The sequence below is a fragment of the Ambystoma mexicanum genome, chromosome 4q, assembly GCF_040938575.1.
Source record: "Ambystoma mexicanum isolate Mex_15411 chromosome 4q, UKY_AmexF1_1, whole genome shotgun sequence".
NCBI lineage: Eukaryota > Metazoa > Chordata > Amphibia > Caudata > Ambystomatidae > Ambystoma > Ambystoma mexicanum.
In genome coordinates, this window is record NC_090928.1 from 1,062,878,569 (window position 1) to 1,062,901,301 (window position 22,733).

Here is a 22,733-nt window from a genome sequence, read left to right on the forward strand (position 1 = left end):
TTTCCTCTCTGACATCTTCTTCTCTACCTGTGGTGTCCCCCAGGGATCTAACCTCTCTCCCTGGCTGTTCAACCAGTATCTGGCACTTCTCGCCCACCACATCGCCGCTCTCTGCCCCTACTTTCAGTGCTATGCGGATGATACCCAACTCATTTTCCGGCTACCCTCGGCCTCCTCTTCTCCTTCCCTCATCTCTGACTGTCTTTCTGCTATCCAGGAATGGTGTGCCGCCAACGACCTCTGCCTTAATGCCAGTAAGACTGAGATTCTACTCATCGGCACTCCCACTCCCTCCTTCCCTGCTGCTCTCTGGCCGGCCTCTCTGGGCCCTCTTCCTACTCCTACCTGCAAGGCAAAAAACCTTGGTGTCATCTTCGACTCCACACTCTCCTTCTCTCCTCACATATCCGACGTATCTAAGAAGTCACACTACCAGCTACACCTCCTCAGAGGTATCCTTCCTTTCCTCTCCTTCCCCCAGAAGCTCACTGTCTCTAGAGCCCTGGTTCTCTCTAAGCTGGACTACTGTAACAGCCTCTATCTTAATCTGCCCGCCTCTACTCTCCGCCCTTTGCAACTCATCCAGAACAGGACTGCAAGACTTGTCCTTGGCCTCAAGCCCAGGGACCGTATCTCTCCAGGACTGAAATCACTACACTGGCTCCCAGTGACTGCGAGGATCAAGTTCAAAACCCTCTGCATTGTCCACAAGGCCGTCTGGGGCCTTGGGCCAAAATACCTTCAACTCTCTCTTCCTAAATATCTTCCTTCTCGAGCTCTTCGCTCATCCGCCTCCAACTCCCTCAGGGTCAGCCGCTTCTCCAAACAACGAGTTGGGGGCAGATCTCTTTCCACTGCAGGGGCCTCCCTCTGGAACAGCCTTCCTACCTCCCTGAAACTTGAGGAGAACCACCTCCGGTTCCGGAAGCACCTCAAAACCTTCCTCTTTGCCTCCGCTTTCTCTCCCCCTCTCCCCTGCTAATACTACTGAAACTGCACTGAATCTGCAACTGGGCCATTCACCGTTCTCGGCCCAGCCACTCTCCCCTGCACTGCCTCCACGGCAACCCCTGCAGTACGGGACTGTGTCTGTATCCATACAGCCCCCCTTCCCAGCACTTGTTTGCACTTGCCACCAGCTGGCCCTTGTTATTTATCCTGTATGCTGTATGCTTATAACCCTGTACTGCACTTTCCCCTCTCCCTTTCCCCCATGCACTTTTCCCTTCCCCTCTACCCTTGCACTTGCGCGATCTGAATGACACCTGGCCTAGTAAGATCGTTGTCTGTCTCCCCTTGTTCCCCCCCCCCCCCCTGCCTCGTCGCGCCTTGAAACACTTGTGTTTAGGCGCGTTACAAATGCCATATCATATCATATCATAGTGGAAGACAAAAGGAGGGTGAGGAAAGTTTCTACACATTTTTGTTAGAATCCATTGGACCTATCTGGACATGTTTTCAATTTCACTTTATGCCTTTATCAGTTTATCATTCCCCCCCCCCCTGTTAAAGTTCCTAAATACACTGCTTTCAATTTTCATTTTAGCTTTTGTTGATGTGGTCTTTTATCCCTGAACCCTATGTGGTAAATAGTGTAAAAAGTGGCTTCAGTGGCCTAGACAACATAGATTGGAACACACTCAGATCCTACCTATACTGTGGGGCACCTTAACTTCCATTTGGAGACCTGAATTGAGAACAAAGGGGCAGACAACAGAAATCAAGGGGGTCATACCCACCCTGCCTAACCCTACTTACAGGTCCTTGTCTTGGCCTTTAGTAGTGACCCAGTGGGTTTCCCACTTCAGAAGATTAATAACCCAGTTTAATTGACAGCGATAGCAGTTGAATACATTGCAAACCCAACCACCAAATCGATGCCAAGACAGAACTGCAGTTCTCCTTCTGACTTGCACCACTGGCCTGAATACCAACACAATGTTCACACAACGTGCACCCTCGAGTACCGACTACTATCAAGTCTTTTCTCTCATCATGCTGGAATATCCTGGCTACAATAGTGTACTCCTCAAACCAGACATGAAAGCGAAGATACCAGAAAGCTGTTACAGGCTTATTCCACCCTAATGCCCCCAAACACGCCACTGACTGCAGATTTCCAACACTATGGATCGTGAAAACCTTGATCGTGAAGGTGAACTAAGGGTTCTCTTGAGAAACCAGTTAATCTGGCTGATATGAATCCGCAATTTGCCTACAAATCGAGGTATACCACTTTTTGGAAGATGCCCAGAGAAGCCATCTCGCTAAGTAAGTCAGACACACAGATGAAGGTCCAACAAGAATCTTTAAGGGAGCTAACAGCGTGGGAAAAGATGCTCAAGTCTGAGAGTCCTCAGGATTGGCTGGGAGCATTGATTCAACTCCTGGGAAGTATGACTGCCAATTACACTTAGACCAAGGCAGACAGGGGCTACTTCCAGGGAGACGTCCAAATCACTGGTCCAAAAGACTGAGAGTAGTTGACAACTGCACTCAAAGCAGCAGCCTCAAGGGCATTATTCAAATATGCCCTAAAGACCCAGCATGAGAAAAGCACTCAGTTGGGACAGACCTGTGCCGTAAAAAGGCAATAGTTGAGAAGCCACTGGGAAGAACACGAGGTAGGAAATAGACTGCTCTAAGAGAAGGTTGGCCAGAGGACAATTTAGAGAGGCTTGAGGAAGACTACAAGAAGATTGTAGTGTGGTGGACTCCAGCATGCTGAGCCATTCCCTGCTTGTAGAGCATCACACCGTTCCCCAAAGGTGACCATCCATATACAGCTCACCCCAGCGACAGAAGAAGAGGGAGAAGCAGAGATGTTACAGTGGGACATGCTAGGTCATGAAAAGGATGAGGACCAAGGAACCAGTGAGTGGAGTGGCTCCACATTTTTCACAATGTCCCTAATCCCTCTGATGCTTTACAAGTAGGACCGAAGAGTCAGGATTCTGGGTACCCCACAGGCCCCCTAGGAAATCAATCTTTCTCTTCATAAACACACATGGAATCTGTTGTTCCAAAGCAGAGTTATAGAGAAGGGGAGGGATATGTGACAATGTCCCTGCCTCACCCTGGGGACCTGCAGTTGGGTGACCACGTGGACTGGATGTCTTCTTAAGATAGTGGGTTCTGGAAGGCATTAGATGATCCTTTGTGCACCCTAATCTCGTCCCTATTTCAGGGCAGGGGACAGTCCCATGTAGCCAACTAGGGACATGGTCCCTTTAAAGGGAGCATCCCCTACACCCAGGAAGCAGAGTCAATGTGGTACCCAGGAAATCAGGCTCTTCCCAGCTCCCCACGCACAGTGCTTTCGCTTCTACTGAAACCAGTGACCCTGCAGCTACTAGCGCTTTTAAGAAATTGAGGGATCATGGCTTGACCATGCCAGCATGCTCATCTCTCCTCGAGTGGATGCAGGAAGGAGTTCCATCCACCGAGAGAAAGTGTGGAACAATGGTTAGGAAGTGCAACTCCCCAGTCAACCAGCTATCCATAATTCATAGCCTAGGAGACAGGGCTCAGAAATGACAATCAGAGAGAGGACCATCCGAGAATAGGGACTAGCCAGTCCCAAGTCCAACATCAGAACTAGGAACCATTTTAAGAGGTGTGCCCATTAGTCCACCCCTATATTAACTGCCTGAATAGCCTTTGCATTAATCCCTACCAAGTGAGGAGCTAGAAGGCACACAGGGCTTTGGCAGCCAGAAGGACTGCCCAAGGCAAGGGAGAGGCTACTTCAAAGTCTCGCAGCAGGGCTGTAAGAAATCACAGGGGACAAAGCCCAACAGCCAATACCAATTCCAGATTGCACACCTAATGCTGCTTTCACCAGAGAAAGTCTGGGAGTTGGTGCTAAAGCCCTATTATAAGCCATGGGCTCAGTCTGAGGTTGGAATCAGTTGGAGTATGAGCAGGAGACCGAGGACAGCAGATGTTTTGGAGAAGGCTGAAAGAGGGAGCATTGCCCAGAATGCTTGAATGGCGGTCCAGAGGGCTGGGCCATAATGGAGCCTTGACTAGAAGGAAAGACTCAGAATTTGAAACTGAAGAACCAGCAGAGCTTCGACACCTGGTGGAGAGTAAGGGAGTGGTGAGTGGCCAAAGAGAGTAGAGCCGACTTGGGAGAGGAAGGTGAAAAGAGAAGTAAAGCAGGTGATAGTGAAACAGACCTGCAGGAAAGTTGTTCCCAATTGGGCAAAGAAGGCGAGAGGAATACAGGACGTGAAAGTGGCGACAGACCTGCCCAAAGGGGTGATGCAGGTGATAGTGGGAGAGATTAGCTGAGCGTGGGAAGGTGTGCTCAAAGGTATGAAGAAGGTTATGGAAGGTTCAGAGTTGTGCCTAAAGGGGTGAAGGAGGTAGTTGAAGAGAGCTGCAGAGTAGGGAAAGGTATGCCAAAAAGGTTGAAGATGATAGAAGGATCTCACATGCAGTTATAGTTGTGTTGAGGTGAACTACCTCAGAGGTTTAGACTCATACCTAGCTTTCCGCAAAGCGATCAAAATCTTGCTGTTTGTTTGAGCGGGCCCTCGCCCGCCACGTAGCTCTCTTATGGGCTAATGGTAACCATATCTGCCTCCTGTAACCTTCTTACTGTAACTTACTCAGGCTGCAACACTGTGATATGCTCACTGTAACCTGGAGCAATGCTGTAACATACTCCTGCAGCCAAACTGTTCTTACATGCAGTTATAGTTGTGTTGAGGTGAACTACACCCTGCACACCCCCATATGATTATAATACCACATACCCCCCACATATATAGGTGGTGTAAGGGGGGTGTTAAAAAAAATAAGTCAGAGTATCGGCCGTCGGAATTGTGTGGGTGACATTTTGGCCCATTACCCCTCAGCTCTTGAGGTGCTTTGGGGAAGACATATTTCAGATACCAGGGGAACTAGAAACTTTTCTTTCTGTTGAATGCTTTTCTTTGTGCACCATTTTCCCTTTCCAGGAGGGAAGCCCTAGGACCTCCTTAGACTGAGACCTCTTGAGACTGAGACATTGTGAACCCAACAATGTAATAGTTTTCAAATAAACCGCTTCCAATGTAAGTTTCCTGCATTTGTCTGGTATTGGATTCCTATCACCTATGTGACAGGTTCTTAGGATTCTGCTTTGGGGCATCCCTAAACTTTGTCTCAGGAAACCAGGATGTCATGAAAAACTTCTCAACCTCTCTGCCTTGTTTAACACCTTGGATCACGCAATGTTGTCCTTTTGAGCATGCGCACTGGAGGTCAAGTCCTGAAGTGGTTCACATCGTTCTAAAGGATCTTGTTCACATAGTGAAAATGAAAGACTCCTATTTTAAGCCTAGTCCAATGCCTTAGAAGCCCCCACTGTTGCTTTGTCGTCTCCCGTACACTGTTCAACAGGGAAATGGGGTTCTATGTGAAAATGTCCCCTGGGAAAAAGTTGCCAGGTAGGCAATTTTATTTTCTCCCTTCACCACTAAAGCCTTTCCCCACATATTCTAGGTTAGGTATTAATTACTATTCTAACTACAGTCCTCAACTATTTGGGAAAAGTGCTTGATTTTGGTAGGAGTGCAAATTTGGGCAACATTTCCCAAAACATGCACTCCCACCAAAATCAAGCACTTTCCCCAAATATTCTAGGACTGGAATTAGAATAGTAATTTATACCCATTTTCCCAGGCAACTTTATCACTGGATACTGTCGTAGATCAGAAGTAGGGAGATAGACAAAAAGGTATTTGGGCTATAAACTGATTTTAATATAACAAAAAAACAACACATACCTTTCCCTGGCTCTAAAGGGAAATCCCTACTGTGATGAATCTGATGATGCCATCACTTCTTTCCCAGGGGCCGTCTTTCCTCATGTGACCATGAACGCAGCCGCTACCTCATCCTGACCCTGGGGATGGCTATGCCCTTTCAGGTACCTTAAGACCTACTAATAACATTTTTCAATACTCCATGAATAAGCTACCAAGAACTGCCTATCAATCCCATATGCATAGAAGTTCTGGGACGGAAAGACTGAACAGACTAATTGTTGGGATGGAAATTAGTCTGTCTCACACACATGGGTGCTTTAGAGGGAGGCAAATCCCATAGGTATTTATTTATTTATTTATTCAGATTTGTAGAGCGCACATCAGCCCGTGAGCATCGTGGCGCTTGTTACAGACAATATCTTAGTTACATAGGATACAGTAATTACATACAATACAGAATTTACAGTGGACATGCATACATTCGCAGTGCAGTATATTTACATGGATTCCTGAGAGTTTCCCAATTGTTTTGCAAGGAATGAGGTTTTCAGTTTTCTGCGGAAAGTGGGGAGTGCGTTTTCCGCTCTAATATCTGCAGGGAGAGCGTTCCAGGTCTTGGCTGCAATGTAGGGGAAACTTAGACCTCCGGCTTTGGCTTTTTTGATGTGTGGGATGCAGATTAGGTTGGAGTATTGCGTCCTGGTGGGACGGGAGGAGGAAGGTTTGAGGATGGTTTCTGATAGATAGTATGGGGCGGAGAGAGAGAGGCATTTGTGAGTGAGGGTGAGGATTTTTAGAGTGAGCCGTGCAATATGCTATGGGGGAAAGGGCCATGCTAAAACACCCTGCATGGATACAATATCACTGAAATTATAGATGCATAGACTTAGTGCACGCATATAAAGAGATGCAATTTTTATAGTTATGGGAGACCCATTCAGTCCTGCATGGCTGCGCAGTAAACGTAGGCCCGGCGGAGAAACCTGAACGGGCCCAAACGCTGAGTACAGATGAGCGCTGTTAATTCTCACAGAAACTTCCCTTAACTGTTGCAATTACTTAGTATCGCAGAAAGGAATGTGCCCTGCAAGGCCATGAGACAGCACCAGGCTCCTTACGGCGCCCATTCATCACAGCCAGGCCAACAGCAGACCTCTAAGTCCCATCCAGCATACCTGGAGTAATGGCACCCACCACTGACCCAGTCCAAGAACCCCTGCGTTCCACGATAGCGAGTGACCCCAGCCTGCCAGCGATACAATCAATGGTCATAAAAGATCTGAACATGCATGACCATTTCCCTCTTCCCAAAAATACACCCTTTGTAGTACGAGATAAAGGAAGGGATACATTATAGATCAAAATGAGGGTGGAAGCCTTGGTTGTGAGGAGTGCGATATAGACAGGGCACAGAATGTGTGGGTCAGCATGATTGTATTCCTTCCCTCCCCCCTGGTGCCAGTCTCCGATCCTCCCAGGTGCATGCCATCATGATGTAGTAGTAGCATTAGCATACAATAGTAGCCTTGGAACAGCAACATGTGAAGAGCCTGACCTTCAGTCCCTTGAGAGATGAGCCCAGCTGACCCACGTGGGAACAGACTGACGGCGGAGACGGGAACAAATCAAAGCCTGGCATCCCCTATGGAGCCGGACCGTGTATATGGTATAACCAATCAGCTGTGTGGTTTAGACCCTAGGGATGACCCCCTTAGTGACGCTTATAATGTGCTGTTCATGATAATTCAGCAAGAACATTCTCGAAAAGCAGAGTCCTCTGCTGGCACACTTACCTTTTGTACAATTAAACCTGATTATCCTTTCAAGCAATCGCTTAGCCTTTTTTTCCCCAGAGGGTTGTATTATTTCTGGCATGAGCATAAAGGGACTATTTGAATTATGAAGATCACTCTTCAAACCTCCCCCAAATCTACTAATGACATTTTTTAATAATCCATGAGTGAGCTACCAAGAACTGCCTATGATTTTGAGCATTTGTACCGCAATCCTAACTTAACTGTATACAGGCGCAGATGGACATAAACCTCAATGGACAATTCAGAAACACAAACAATCCCTAACCTGGGGAATTCTATTTAAACAGGTGAGTTTTGAGAGCCGTCCTGAACTCCAATAGTGACTGAGAAGATCTAATCTCAACAGGGAGATTCCAGAGTTTGGGTCCAAAAGCTCTGAATCGCCTGTCACCTCTAAAAACACATTTTGTACGTGGAATATTCAACAAAGACTGAGCGTAATGCTATGGCCAGATGGTAAAGACAGACTTTGCCACTGAGGTACTCTGGAGCAAACCCAGTCACACATTTAAACATCAAACAGGCTACTTTAAATTTGATGCAGTCCTCGACCGTCAGCCAGTGGAGAGATCTACGAAGCAGTGACACCTGATCCTATTTCCCCAACCGCCCCACCAGTCTAACCACAGCATTCTGGGCCTTCTGTAGTTGATATATCTGCTTGGCCGGTATACCTGCCATCAAGGTGGGTATTTGTCATAGCGCCCACAGCAACTGCATGGTCTTCTGAAGGTAGGAAGGGCAATACGTTCCTAAGCCTCTGTAACGAATAATAAACTGATTTAACCTTGGACACCACCTGGGATTCACTACCTAGGTTCTCTTGCCAAACACAGGCCAAGTTCTTGATTTTTCAGGCAAATTGAAGTTTCACACCTAGGATATCAGCAGAGAAAGTGACCTTAGCATTCCCAACTCGCTGTTGAGACCCAAACAGAATAATCTCTGTTTTGCTGCATTAAACTGCAGTTGGTTATTGCCCATCCAACTATCAATGTCAACTAAACACTTGTTGACTCTAGTAAATGCGTTCTTGATTTCATTAGTCTCAATATAGATTTGAGTGTCATCGGCATAGGAGTGACAGCTCAAACCGTGACACCTCACTACATTTAAAACCGGACGCATAGTAAGATTGAAAATCAACAGGGACAATGATAATCCCTGAGGGACCCCACATCTAAGGATGATGGCTTCGGAGGTATAATCCCAAGTGGTATCCATTGGGATCTATCTGCCAGAAAGTATCTAAATCACTCAAAGGCTTGTTCAGAGACCCGTCCCACTCTCAAACATCACCAGCCACAGCAGCTTTTCCAGCACGTAAAATGCTAACACAGGTTTTCTACAAAAGCAAGCTTTTAAGGCCCATTTACTGTGTTTCGTCCTACCACTACGTTTTGATTATATTTACCTGTGCCACTGTATTTATGGACTAGTTTTATAATGGATTTTATTTTGCAAACATCAGGATTAGTCCCCATCTGCTTTTACAGTGCTATTCTCGCAGCTGAAAGGTGTGTTTCTTTTTACTGCGGTGGACCTCCATCTTTATTACATTCCCCTGGGGAGTTTACCTTGATGCCCTTCCCCTTCTTCCTTTGACCAATCGTCATCCTTCTTAGTGACCTCCTTGTCTCAGTACTTAGTGGGTGTACACTCTATATGCTTTCTTGAGTGTTCTTCCTCTTCTCAATAGCTTCAGGAAGGACTTTTAACTACCCTGGACTTTTATTAATTTTACTGTGCTCAACCTCTGAGTAAATATAGGTTGAAGAATTACAATGCATAATACTTTGAGGTCTTGAAGGCTCGTGGGTGGGATGGTAAGGGGGTTCCTGAACGGAAAGGGTGTCCCTATTCCCAGAAGGGGAGTCCCTCCCTGTGAGGTCCTCCCACTTTTTACCACACCTAGGGGGATTATTGGGTAGTGGTCTCACCTCCCTAGCTTCACAGAGAAGTGCTCCCCTCTGGGGAGAAGTGGTGAAACCACATGAATTGTCACAGTACCAAAAATGGAACTCACGATTATCCTACAAAATGTGGATATCACCATTCAGCACGACCGCACATGAGTACCTTAAGATGGCTATGAATTGACATAAGAAGACCTTGTGAAAAAGACAGTAGGCACTTGAGTAAGGTTTTTATAAGGGGTGGGGTGACAAAGGGTAAAAGCAAGTAATATGCAGTTAATGACTTACTGTTACATTATAGTGGATTTAGAATGCATTTGAAAGAGTAGAGTCAATGGAACATATGTAGCATTTGCGCAGTGCATTACTCCTCCACCTTCCTCTATGAAATCTGCCTGCATTTAGAAAGAAGGTATAAAACAAATGTATTCCCATACAAATCTGTATCTAAAAGGCAGGCAGCTGTCATGGGAATCCATTGTAAATGATGTGCGCACAGTGTAAATTGCAGGTGGCATATGCATATTTTACTAATTGGAGAGTAAAAGAAATTACTACAGAGTATTTCAACCTTTCCTACTCTTTCATGTTCTGCTTTGTTTTGTAATTGTTGAAAGGTGTATGCATGGGACCCAACCGTACCCAAGTACCAAATTGGTAATCATTTGCATGACATTTTCACTTTTTACAAAATGTCCCAAAGGGTCTTTATTCAGAATTCACAGTAACTCAGGATAGTAATACAATGAAAGCACTGTTCACGATGCAGGCATGGTTATACAGATAATGCAATGACTGTCAATACTCCCCTTGGCCCCTTCCAACAGATGTCATGCTAACTTTGTTTTTGCAAGTAGGTAACAAAGTCCCCCAGGATTACATGGTATGCGAAAAATCTTCCAGGATTCTCTTCCTGGATGCTGTGTAGCCAATGCATCAAATTCTTGTAAGGCTCCCTGGAACTTTCTGGAAACCTTCCCTCTGTAATAGGTTTGCATGGATCATCTTTGGTAAATACTCTAGCTATCAGTCGGAGAGTGAAGCTAAATACAAGAGGAGTTCATAAATCAGTTGGGTCCCCTTTTCCCTAAAATAATTTATTTGACACAAAAAGTCTCTGCCCAGGATTCACCCTGGCGTCTTAAATACAAAGGTTATTCCGATGAGCAGTGTCCTGGTCTCTAGTTGGGCTCTTTTGGTAGGGCACAGGCAGGGTAGCGCTACTCGGGTGAAGCAAGTATTCTCATTGAAGCACCAGGCGCTGTTTCAGCAAATGCCACCTCTGAGATGTGAGGTAGGCCAGGAGGATATCTATGTGCCTGGCTGTGTTCAAGTGTGCCTGCCTGTCTCAGGGGTCTGAACCTACTGCCACCCAACCGCCTCTCTCTTCCCTACTGGCTCAATCTCTCGTGCCTAAGGGACTGTCGCAGGACCGTGGCACTAGCCCTTGAGCTGGCTGTAATCTAACCTTCTTGATAGTCCACCACATGCTCATCCTCCTCTTCCCACTTCTCCCAGAAAGGCTGGCATTGTCTTACTGTCTAGCTTTGACTGTACCTACACTTCCAAGGCACTTCCCACCTTCCTCCTCTCCTACTTCCTGGTCCTCCAAATGATCAGCTTTCCTCCTCACCACTTAGCATCCTTCCTCTCTTCTGATGGTGTATCTCTCTCTTGCCATTTCTTTACTTCCTAAAACCTCTTATGCTCTTTCCCACCTACCACGAATACTCTCTCTGCTCCTCCTTGACGTTCTCCTCCAACGTCTTGAGTTTCTTCACTGGGAGAGGTAGTGGCTCCAATGGGACCTATTGTCTCTTCAACTCCTGCTTCACCTGCACTCCCTCCTCCACCTTCAACTCATTATGCACAGCTGCTTCCTCCTGCACCTCCAACTCATTATGCAACCCCACCGCCTCCGGCAAATTCAACTCCTTCTGCAAATCCACTATTATTATTGTTAATAAAGCTCTGCCACAACCTCTACCCCCTCTTCTCCCCTGAGGCAGTCTGTTGGATCAAATCCTTCCTTAGCGATCGCACTTCCATAGTATTCATCAATAACCACGCAGCTGATCCCATCCCTGCCCCCCTAGGTGTCCCCCAAGGCTCCTGCCAATCCCCAACACTCTTAAACACCTGCGCCAAACCTCTCTTTGACATACTTGATGCACCTACACCAACTTTGTGGACGACACGCAACTTCTCGTCCCTATTACTGGACTATTCTAGTGACACTGACACTATCAATAAAATATTCAGTACTATCCAAAACTGGATGGCTACCTCTGCCTCAACGATGAGAAGACAGAGCTACTCATTGTGAGTTCCCCCTTCTGCCTTAAATCCCTTGACCCATCCTTCTCTTCCTTCTTCATTGATGGCATGTCCATCCCAGTCCTTAAACATGCCAAACCCCTGGAGGGTTTACCTTGATGCCGAATTATCTATGACCAGGCACATGAATGCCCTTGCCTCTTTAACAGCCGACACTGCAAAACTCATTTCACAAAGTAGGCAGTTCCTGAGCCCCAACAACTCAGACCCTCTCTAGAGCCATCATCTTGAGCAAACTTAACTACTGTAATGTGCTTTTTAAAGGACCATCAGCCTCCAACCTGTCTAGGTTACAGCTGCTACAAAACAAAGCCCTATGTGTGGCCCTGGGCCTGTGGAAATCTGACCACATATCTGCAACTCGTCGTGAGGTCCATTGACTACCAATAAAAGCACGGATTGACTTCAAAACTTTGTACATTGCACAACCCCTGCATCTATAACGACGCCCCTGAACAACCGTATCGCAAGGAAACTCCACTGTCACTCCCTCTGATACTTTTACCACCTCACCCTGGCTGTCCCATGTTTTAAACTGGCCAGAGCATGAGGGGTGAGCTTCAGTACCACTGCCCCATCTCTTTGGAACTCACTTTCTCCTCACTTAAGGATTGGACCCTCATATCATGCATTCAAGAGACTTGTGAAAACGTGGTTGTTCAATAAGTACGACTAACCTCACTCTCAATCTCCATATCTACTTAATTAACTGATTATTGCCTTACTACCTGATTGTCTGTTTACCTTTTATTCTTCTGTACAAACACTGTGATACCCGTGGGTCTGGGTGTTAGACAAATGTAAAAATAAAATAAATTAAATAAATAGTTACTAGGGCTTTTATTGAGTGCAAACCTAGATCTAGGAAGCAACAGAGCACTTTACAAGTAATGGGAGGAGTACACTGTGAGGGAGGCAGAGATAGTAGGGAACCGGGAGGGCAATTTGGAGCATGGGCTCTGAAAGCAAACGGGAAAGAAACAGGAAGGTGGGCAGATCATCCAGTCTCTGGGTAGGTGGAGGATGGAGTGTGTATGGACCTAGGTGTTATTGAAGAGCCATTCCATGAAGAGGAGAATCTTGAGCACCTTCCTGAAATGTAGCAAGGGTCAAGTCTGGTGTTGGCAGGGGTGTTGACCTCCTCTTCTTCACCGCTTGATTCTTCCCTACTCTAAATACCCATATTATCTACTTCTCTGCCTTGGTTTTATGGGGATTGGATGCTTCTATGGGGCCAGGCTTTTCTCTATGAGTTGCATCTGTGTATGATTAGTCACTGTTGTGTTTTTTTTTCTTCATAAAGGTGTGAAGCAATCTAGTGTGTTTAATGATGTGAACACTTCCGGTCCCTTCTACATGGCCCAAACCTTGAAAAGGTTGCTCCACCATCTATGAATCTTCACTTGTGTGCATGCACGTAAAAATGTGTACATGGAGTTTTGAGAGGCAGGATCGTTAGCTCTTCTGCCTCCCGCCAGTGACTTATTGCATCTACAAGAGCAATGGTTTGCTGGAGAGCAAGATCAGTAAATATCATCTCCTTGTTACTTTATGTGCAGTGTGCACTGCCCATGTCCTCATGATTTCTTAGAGTGCCAGTAGTGGTAAGGGCTCCAATGGGACCGTACCTTGCCCCTGGCCCGCAGTCGTCCTCCTGATGTTTTACCTTCACCTCCTCAACTCCCAATCCAACTTCTCCCCGAGGTCTTATCTTCCCCTCTTGATTTGATTTTGGCATTTTTAAAGCGCATACCTTGTAGGGTCCGGGCAGAAACTGCATCTGGGCACAGATGATAATTAACAACAAGTCTTAGGCTTCACTGAACTGTAACTCAATGCTTGTGTTAATTAGAAAAAAACAAATGACAGAAAAAGATAAGTTTTCAGTTGGTTCCTGAAGACAGATAGAGATTCAATCCATCGCAGGTCCATTGGTAGAGAATTCCAAGAGCGAGGGCCAAAAGAGGAGAAATGCCTATCACCCCATGTTGTTTTGATAAAAGTGACCACCAAAAGGCCCTGTCCCATGGATTGAAGTGATTGATTTGGGCGATGAAATTGTATTTTTGAAATCAAATAGGCCAGAGCTAGGCCACGGATACATTTAAAGAACAGGCACAGAACCTTAAACAGGTTTCACTGCTGCACTGGAAGCCAATGAAGATTTTTCCGATACTCTGAAACCATGGACTTCCTCAGCAGTGCAAAGATCAGCCTAACTACTGATTTCTGTGCAAACTGCAATCTCTCTATTGGAAATCTTTGGACACCCATAAGAAGGGTGTTAATAGTCCAATTTTGAGTTTGTAAGCATGCCAACCACTGTCGAGCGGTCCTTTTCTGCAATAAGAGCCAGTAGGGGCTCAATTATTTTTAGTTGATAGTACACAGATTTAACTATCTGTTTGACATGTAGGTTGCAGTCCATAGTGGACTGCCAAATACAGCCAAGATTCTTTACTGTATCCGTACATTTTGTGGAAGCCCCAAACAAAGTTGGGCAACAGGTAGATTGTAGGGCATTTGCTACCTTTTTTCTGGAACAAATACAATGACTTCTGTTTTTGATGGGCTTATTTGAAGCTTGTCTTCCAGCATCCAGGTTTTTATTTAATTCGTACAGGATAAAACTTGATCCATTGCCTCCAATGTTTGCTTGAGCCGTACATAAATTTGGGTGTCATCAGCATATGAGTGATAACCAATGGGCGAAGTGGGCGGGAGCGGTTGGGAGAGGTGTTCCTCTACTTCTTTTAATTAAGTTTTACTGTTCCTATACTTTTATTTTAAAAAGAAACCGTTCCAGAATGGTTTTGTTTTAAAATAAAAGTGTACGTTCCCTTAAACAGCATGCACATGTGTTTTGGGGTTTGCATTGTGCATGAGATGGGGCATGGCGATGGGGTTTTTGGGGAGCGGTGCAGGCCAGCAGGGAACATAGTTCCACTACTTCTTTTCGTACACTTCGACCACTGGTGATAACACAAGCCAAACTCAGAAGAAATGTCCAACAGTGGGCAAATATAAACATTGAACAGCAACAGGGACAGAGAGGATCCCTGGTGCACCCCGTAGTCAACAGGCATTGAGTCTGAAAGATATGGGCCAAATTTGACCTGCTGAGTATGGTTGGTCAGAAAGAAGATGAACATTCCAGGGCTTCATCACATACCTGTGCCACAGTGACAGTCTGGAACTAAGAATCTCCAACTCAACCACGTCGAAAGCTACCGACAAGTCCAGCATGACAATCCTGCTTATATCACCTTCGTCGGCTGCCCCCAACAGATTGTCCCAGACTGCCATAAGGGCTGTCTCAGTGCATAGCCTGTTCTATATAATGACTGATGTGAGTCTAGAAGAGTGTGTTCCTACAGAAAACTCTGCAATTCAATTATTACAGTTTTTTCCAAGATTTTAGTGGGCCAAAAACGTCCAGCAGTTGGACGATAATTAGTCAAGATTTAGTGGTACAATATTCACTTTTTTAGCAGGGATGTAAGGTAAGATTTTTTAAGTCTGGTGGAACACAGCCTCGGTCAAGTGAGGTATTGACAAGGGTTTGAACAGACTTCCTAAGTGCATATGCATGCTGCTTGACCAGATAGGCTGGAATCGGATCATAGCAAAAGTTGGTAGGCTTGAGTTTTCCCAACAAATTGGCAATGTCCTCAATGCTTACTGATGAGAACATAATTTGTGAGGAATAGTGTCCGTCTCGGGATGAGTATCTTTATTGACTGGACTCAAATCAGGGACAATAAGTTGGCCATTAATACTGTCTCTGATGGTTTTAATTATGTCCAGAAGAAAAGTATTAAACTCAATAGCCATTTCATATGAAGCTGGCAGGCTAACATTGCTGCACCTACGATTGGTAACATTTCTGATGGCCAAAAAAAGGACCTTGTGTCGGTTATTGGCAAGATTAGTTTGTTTTTGTAAGGAAGAGGATTTTGCAAGTATGATTTCTTTTGTATATTCTTGCAAGGCCAATTTGGCCTTGTGGTGATCTGCTAGATCTCTGGTCTTCAGCCATATTTTTTCTTTCTTCCCGGTAACCTTTAGTCTTTCACTATACCACTGATTATTTTTCTTCAAAGATTTGTTTAAACTTTTTAAAGGAACAATATTTTCACAACTGGTTTGAAGATGTGACATAAGAGTAGTGTATCATTTTATATAGTTTGTGAGGGTTGTGCATGGGCTAAATCCCACAATAGCTATTGAAATTAGATCAGAGTCCTCCTTTTGGTGGAGCAATTGCACACTAGTATTTGCAGTCTTACTTCGAAATACATGACTGTTGGGTATTGAAAACCTCACCACAAAGTGATCTAACTGACTGGAGTGTTTTCATGCTGACATAATATCAGCCCCCTGAATAAAACAGGATGCAGGCAATGGCCACCAATGAGGGTTGGTAAATTAAATAAAAGTTGCAAGTAATGAGAATGCAGAATATCAAAGATATTTGTAATCAGCTTCTTCAGAGATATTGCACCATATATTTAAATTAAATCACCCAAAATGATCATTTTCGAGTAATGAAGTCCTTCTGTGCCCAGATAGGCATCAAGGGTATCCAGGAAAACGGTGGCTTGATCCGGAGGTCTCTAACAGAGTAGCAGCCGATAGGCTTCGTTGTGGGATGGGTGGTAGGTGCAGCCGATACCTGAGATGTTCCATCCCAATTAAGGGAATCGTAGTTTTTTTTTACCTCAAGGGAGGATCTAGTCCAAATGGCAACACCACCTCCTTTCTGATTCTCTTTGTTATACCATTTAAATTTGAAAGATTCAGGTACTAAAAGAGGAAAATGTTTAGTGCAACTATTAGTAAACCATGACTCTGTTATGAAAAGCATGTTAAGCTTTGTGTCAGAAATGAACTCATTTATAGTGACTGCATTCTTTATAGCAGAGCAAGCATGAATTAATGCAGTTTTCTGTGGAGGTGATTTAATAGAATGTTGAACCAAGGGTTTACTAGCCGCAATGTTGAGTTGCCTAATTGTATTCGAGGCACGAAGAGAAAGCAAACCGTGCGTTGTATTTTTAAAGAATGCAAATATTCGCTAGCATAATTTGCTGACATTGGTGTGCCGTAATTCAGACCAAGAAGATTCACACAAGATTACAGGCGAGGGGCAACAGTAAAATACTCACCGGATGATCACTGACCAAACACTATTGAAAAGGGACAAACCGTCCACCCCAGATGCCACGGACCGACACATACCGGCTGGATTCTGTCACACCGGCACTGTCGTGCAGGTGGCCAATAAAAGAGAGGCGCAGACTACAACTCTCCTGGGAGTTGTAGTTAAGAACTTTGTGGGCAATCAAAATGAGCAGAGCCTTCTCTAGGGTGCTGTGTTCTGCAGTAGCAAATCAAGTTTTCTCTGCTAATCTTGGTACATTTCACAGTTTTCTAAAATTCGAAACTATATACCATTAGAATGTAAAATAGTTTAAAATCCGTCTTAAATGCTAAAACAAGGCTGTAAAATGTATCTACACTAAATAACGAGCAGCATGATACCAGCGTACAGTGCAATGCAAGTTGCCTCCAACCTCCTCCCCTTCTCTCTTCTCCTCTGACATCCTTCTGCCTTGCGATCCCGCTCACTGCAAACTCCCTCTGCTAACTCCTATTCTAAATACTCACCCACCCTGCAAGACTAGACCTCTTGAGCTTTATAGGCCTGTGTCCCCTACCCTGGGATGGGCACCCTGTGAGGTGTGAACATGGGAGGGTGATTATTTCCCCTTAATGAGAGCACCTGTGTGGGTTCCATCGGTCACAGGTAGGATCAAACCTTTAGAAGGCTTATCTGCCTTTTGGAATGTGTTTCAGTGCTGCCAGTGTCCCTGCTTTCCCCTGTTCTGCCCTCAGTCCAGAGCCCATGCCAGTCCCTCCGAACGATTCAGATTGCAGCAAGTGTACTAACACGAGGGAAATATACATAAGCGGGTAGAGGGGGGGAGGAGGGACACTTGCGGGCATTGGTAATGGCACAGATCATGCTTATTATAGGACTTTATAAGTTAAATGACCTACAAGCTTCATAAAATGTTAGGTGGATACATTGCATGCGCATGGCATATGTATAGAATGGATGTTTGACACCATATGGGAAGGTAGGCCTGAATCCTCATAGGCTGTGTTGGAAGCACAAAACAGAGGCCTTGTGGGTGAATATTTCTCCCCCTCCCAGGCGGAGTAGGGAACACAAACACCCATAGATTCATTTTGTTAGAGCCGTGCAAATTTAGAAAGGAATGTGAGCGGCCCTCCATGAGTAAGGGCTGTAGCCGGTTGTGAAGGACAAACCCATGAGAGCCAGGGCAGAGGTCTTGAGCTGCCAAAACATGAGCAGAGATTTAGGGCACTAGTGCCCCCAGGATAATGCTCATCCCATTTCAACTACCAGATGCCCATGAGCAAAACTCTTGCATCCTTCACTATTTAGACTGATTAGTGGGACCTGCAGGAAAACTAGGCCTGCTCTTTAGTGGGTAGCTGATAAGGTGGTGAGCAGAGGACAACCAAGTCTGTGTTTTGTACGGGGGAGAGCAAAGTATAATGCCAACGCTTGTAAGATTACAACAGGGAGGCATGATGGGGGCCCCTGTATGTCTGGGATGAGAAAAGGGGTGCTTTATTCGCAAGGACCAGACTAACCTCGAAGTTCTCCGCTGAGCTCATGTTGCCGGCCAGGTGCACATCATGTGATTAGGCCTCAGGGCAGAGAAGTGTTTTCAGAAACCTAACCAATAAATTTACAGTGACCAAAGGTGAAGAGATTGTCACCCACGTGTGAAGATGTTGGAGTCATTGAAGATGTGACCAATGAACAAAGGATCTATATGTGATTATTAACATGTAAATAGGCGGTAGCCAATGATGGTGGGGGATGAACACTGTATATTGAAGAAGTGATGAATGATGATTTTTTCAGTTATAACGTGCTGTTTGCTTTGAAGAAGACAGCTTCTACGGCAGTGGACTAATACACTGTCAACCTTTTCCTTTTAGTATACAAAATAAATCTCTTGTTCTTCTCACAAAATGGTGCACCAAGTGTTTTTCCCTAGAGGGTTGTCATTTTTTTGGTCTGGTTATTGAGAGGTTACTCTTCAAATTGGTGACCCCGATGTGATCCCAGATGCTCCGCAAGGACGGAGGGTTCGTGTCCGCACATACAGAGGGATCGCACCCACCTACAGCAACCAGTACCTTGCTTGCACCTTGGAGAGGTTTACAGGAGCTGTTATCAAAATTCCTGTCTGTTTTTTGGAGTCGGGACTGTCCCTGGATTGTGACGGCCGTTGATGGGACCCCATGACGGAGGATTTTGGGAGAGCACATAGATGTAAGTGCACCTTTTGCTGAGAAAAACAAGTGGGGTAAGGGAGGAGAGTGTGAGTGTTTGAGGGCACGAGAAATGGTGTGAGCGCAGGGAGTGAGGGGTGAGTGGAAGACCATGTGGCATTGTATATAGGTTGTTCTGATTATCATACAGAGGATTGTGTTGTAACAGTACCCTTTCCTATTTTACTAGGGAAGAAGACAGCGCTGTGTAACGAAGAAACAAAGCATAAGGATAGATGCTCTGTACATTTAGTGGGTGTGGTAGCCCTCCATCCAGTGTAAGGGGGTTGCGAGGATGAGAAGTAGTTGTGGTAGATGCCCCTAGTGGTCCTGGGATCTCGTCACCCAATATAAAGTGGGTGGTGGAACAAAAAAAATAGTTGTTATTGTTGCGAGTTCACCGTTGTTGGTTGTAATGTGATGAGGAGAGGCCAAGGGAGGGCCTAATTTTTTTGTGAGAGTAAAGATTTGTGGGTGGTGTGAGGTCATGTCTGAGAGCAGTGCAGGAGGGTGTGAGTGAGATGAAGGGTGGGGTATCGGTGGTGGGGAATCATATAAAGGGGAAGGGAGTAAGAGGTGAAAACGGCCCACTACTTCACGGCTTGGCCAATATAAGTAACGTATATCAGTGATAGATGGATGGCTATAATGGAGCCGGTCACCCCATTGGAGTACATGTGTAAAGCTCTTCCTTTGCATGGGGAGAACATTCTTAAAAACCACGAAGAATGGCTAGCAGAGACGAAAGGAGGGATATTCAACCCATGGCCGGAACAAATAATAATGATATTTTGAGTCATATATATATATATATATATATATATATATACCTTTTTGGTAGCTAGGTACAGAGGGAAACGTTGAAAAAACAGGAAGAAAGTATTGGAATTGTGGGAAATGGTGGAAGTACAACCACGCCTACTGCCCCAAACGCTCCAGTGCCCCTGCCCCAGTATTCTCCACAGGAACAGACCATTCTTCTTCCCCGCTAGGGTGTTACCCCACCCATATTGCGTCAGGATACACAAATTCTATGTATGTCCCTTTGCCCGCTACTGCACCCCCACTGCCCACACCAGCCCAGTATCATAACCTCCCCAAACCAATAGCGACTGATGCTGCAACAGTTAGAATGCAGGAAGAAATAGATGGGAAACCAAAGAAGGAGTTGGAGGAAGCCTTGAGAAAGGTTGAAGAGAATCTAGCCAGGCTGAGGTTAGATAGAAGAGATGGGCAACGAGCACCTGTAGGAACCGATGAATGGAGGGCGGGAGACATTTTGTTTTGCATAGATAGTACTGCTATCAAGGATGTGCATATAGAAAAGAAGGACAGAAGGGGAAGGCCGGCAGATAGTATGGATTATGGGATGGTACAATCTGAGGAGTATGATCGCATGTGAGCGGGGGGGTGGGATACCGGGGATGAGTTGGAGGAGGCAGAGCAGCCGCCTTGTGATTTCACTGTGAGTTGAGAGTTTGTGGGGACCTAGGTTAAGAAATGGGTACGGGCGTATGACAGTCGTGAATGAATTGCTGATGGGTATGAGGAATGTGACAAAGACAGTGAGGGTACAGTTTCCATTATTGCATAAGGGGCCAGTATATTCCATGGGCCCACATGAACAATAATAATGTAATATAGACACTCTCGTCTTTCACCGCCGGAGGAGGTAAGTGGTTACGTGCCTTTGAAAATCAGAAGGCCGGTAAAACCATGGCTGTGGGGGATCTGAAAAGTTTATTTGTTTCAATATTGGGGGAACAGGCTGATGACATTTGGGTTAAAGCTGGGTATCCAAGAGTGATGCTGGGGGATGATAGTCATGGTGGAACTCATTTGAATGACATTAGGCCCCAAGTATGGGCAGCGCTGCGGCATACATATCCAGATACGCTTGACCTACAATGAATAATACAGCAGATCATGCAGGATGCAGGATGATGAGGACCCTGCACAGTTTATTTAGCAAATACAGGAAATGTGGAGGGCCGAGACGGGAGACTCTTGGGAACGGGCAATCCTGTTCTTTTATTTCGTGGTGAATAGGGGACTTCAAAAGGAAGTGCAGAAGACTATTGATAAGATATTGGTGATAGAAGCTAACAGATGGGCGGAAATACAGTCTATTTTGTACACCATTGTAAATGGTTAAATGGAAAAGAAAAGATACTCCGGCCTTTTATAAAGATTACTCCAATGACCTGACAACCTTCCTAGCAAAACGTTTTAATTCAATTCTGGAGACAACCCATGCCCCACCATCATTTACCTAATCCAGATTAATAGTCATACCCAACGAGGGTAGTGATCCCACAGATTGCGAATCATATTGACCAATCTCACTTATAAATGTGGTCAGGTTGGCTACATATGAGGCAGGCAAGGTTTGGACAATATCCGCAAAACCTTAGATCTCATGGCGACCATTAGCGAAAGTGACAACTGCCCCATTTTAATGTCGATCAATGCAGAGAAGGCGTTTGACCGCGTCAAATGGCCCTTCTTGCGTGCAGTTATGAGATGGGTGCGGCTGGGCACCATTTGGGTATCAGGTGCATTAGCATTGTATTGCAACATCACAGCCAAAGTTCTGGTTAATGGGGTGGCTTCAGAGCTCTTTGGCTTAACAAGAGGGACACGACAGAGCTGTCCCCCCCTTTTATATGCCCTTGTAATGGAACCCTTCGCGCAAGCGATTAGAACAGATCCACAGATTCATGGGATAAGGAAAGGGGGAAGCGAATACAAACTAGCGCTCTTTGCTGATGGCATTTTAGCCTACGTTTCACGGCCGTCTGAATCTGTGCCTACCCTTTTTGCATCTATGATGGAATATTGGGGGCTGTGAGGATTTCGAGCGAATTTGAACAAAACTGTCGCACTAACCCTCCAACAGCATACACCTTTCCAGTACACCTTGTCAGAGAATGGGGTTTCCAATTGCATGCTACGGGATTGAGATACCTAGGGGTGGAAATCACAAAAGACCTGGCCAGCCTATTCAAAGCAAACAATGCTCCCCTGTGAAACGCGATCAGGGCAGATATGGGGAGGTGGTCAAAGCTGCCTCTCTCCCGGGCCTCAAGATGTATTTCAATAAAAATTAATATACTCCCTTGATTCTTGTTCCTTTTTCAATTTCACCCGGTGACTCTCCCAGCAACATTCCGCACAGAGGTCAAGCAATCTCTCTTGTTTTACCAGTGGGCAGATCTGAAACCTAGGGTTTCCTATGCAACCCTGATTCTTCCAAAAGACAAGGGAGGCATGGGGTATCCCGATCTGTTTGAATATTACAGGGCCTCTCCACTCTGCGTCTTGGCAGATCACCCTTGGGAGAATGCGGAAAAACAACGGGTGGCTCTGGAAAATGATTCATTTGCGCTGGTCTCTCTGGGGGAATGATTGTGGGTCCCATATCGTACATTATCCCATAGAATCTGAGAACATCAAGTCCTAAGAGTATTGTGGTCTCTATGGGTCCTTCACGGACCATGAAAGGGGTGACATTCTGGCCCTCCACA